Source organism: Daktulosphaira vitifoliae, unplaced genomic scaffold, assembly GCF_025091365.1.
Source record: "Daktulosphaira vitifoliae isolate Bord-2020 unplaced genomic scaffold, ASM2509136v1 Scaffold_2, whole genome shotgun sequence".
NCBI classification, from domain to species: Eukaryota; Metazoa; Arthropoda; class Insecta; order Hemiptera; family Phylloxeridae; genus Daktulosphaira; species Daktulosphaira vitifoliae.
The window spans coordinates 15,009,627-15,011,372 of NW_026099573.1; the positions used below are offsets into that span (position 1 = coordinate 15,009,627).

At 26.2% G+C, this 1,746-nt stretch overlaps 1 pseudogene; it reads left to right on the forward strand.

The window, feature by feature from the left end:
- LOC126897999 (uncharacterized) lies at positions 1-1,746 on the forward strand (annotated as a pseudogene).

Here is a 1,746-nt window from a genome sequence, read left to right on the forward strand (position 1 = left end):
ATGTCAAAAGTTATAAGAGTTCTCAGTTAGATTTGTATAGTCTTGCGAATGTTTTACTTTGTTTTATCTTTTTTTCTTATTTTTTTTACGAATGTTTTATTTTGTTTTACTTCTTTCTTGTAGAAGTTATTAAAGATAATGCCAAAAAACCCATGACAAACTCTGATGTAGAAATAGAAATTGACGAATGGCTTAGGCGTGCTAACACAAGAGTACAAAGGGACAAATAAAACGAGTGACAATATAATTTTTATATAGGTTATTGTTTTTTTTTATACATTTATAATTACAGTTATGTTTTAAAATAATATTTATAAAAAGTTTTTATTTATATTTAAGAAAGTACAATTTTTATTTCTTTATTTAGATTGATACATTATCTATAATATATAATAAATAAATATTTAAAGTTTTTTATCTAGCTTTATTTATTTTAGAAAATTAATAGAAAAAAAAATGTTTAGGAGAAGTTACAACTAGATACTTCAGACAAATGTTAAAATTGGAAAAACAGAAATTAACAACATCTTCAAACAAATCAAATAACTCTAATATGCCTACACATCCAATATTAGAATCTGGTATGAATTCAAATTTAGATGTTAATTATAGTTCTATATCATAGTCTCTTAATGTAATAGAAAATTCTTTAGTTACATCAGTATCTGATAATGAATCGTGTTCTGGAAATTTTAGTGATATAGATGATATTTATTTTTCAAATGTTAATGTGGATTCTGAAGATAATTCTTTAATAAAGGATGTATCATTTAGTATTGAAGATGAATTAAGGTCTTGGGTATTGAAATTTAAAGTATCTCATAATAGTGCAAATTGTATACTTAGAATAATTAATTCTGCTGGTATTAATGTACCTAAAGATAATCGAACTCTAATGAAAACTCCTAAAACGCACATAATTTCAAATATAGGTCATGGGTCTTATATTCATTTAGGCTTAGAAAACATGATATCTCCTTTATTAAAAAAATACAATAATTTAATCTATACCCCAAATATTGTTTTAAAGATTGGTATTAATTTGGATGGTCTACCATAATCAAGAAGTTCGAAGAGTCAACTTTGGCCAATCTTAATTGCATTTACAAATTGTAACTTATTATCAGAATATGTACTTCCAATTGGAATATTCCATGGAAATACCAAACCAAAGTCAATTCATGAATTTTTAAATCCATTTATTACAGATCTTTCAATATTATTAAATAATGGCTTAACTATCGGTGGAAATTTGTATCAGTTTGGTGTTGGTCATATAATTTGTGATTCCCCAGCTAAAAGCTTTGTACTTAATGTGAAATCATTTAATGCTTATTTTGGATGTACCTCATGTACTCAGGAAGGTTCGTTCATAAATAATAGAATGTCATTTTTAGAAATAGAATCGCCTCTTAGAACCGATGAATCATTTCGTTCTAAAACACAGGAAGAATATCATAAAGGTAGTGCCCTCTTGAATTATTACCTATAAATATAATTAACGACGTGTGTCTTGATTATATGCATAATGTTTGCCTGGGTGTAACAAAACGTTTGTTAGAGTTTTGGGTTAAAGGTAAGAAGGACGTTAGATTAGCTGAGGAAAATAAAGTTAAAATATCTAATAATTTGATGAATCTACGATTGAACGTATCATCTGAATTTAGTCGTCTTCCTAGAGAATTAAATAGTATAGAATACTATAAAGCTACTGAATTAAGAATGTTTGTCTACACTCAGGATTAA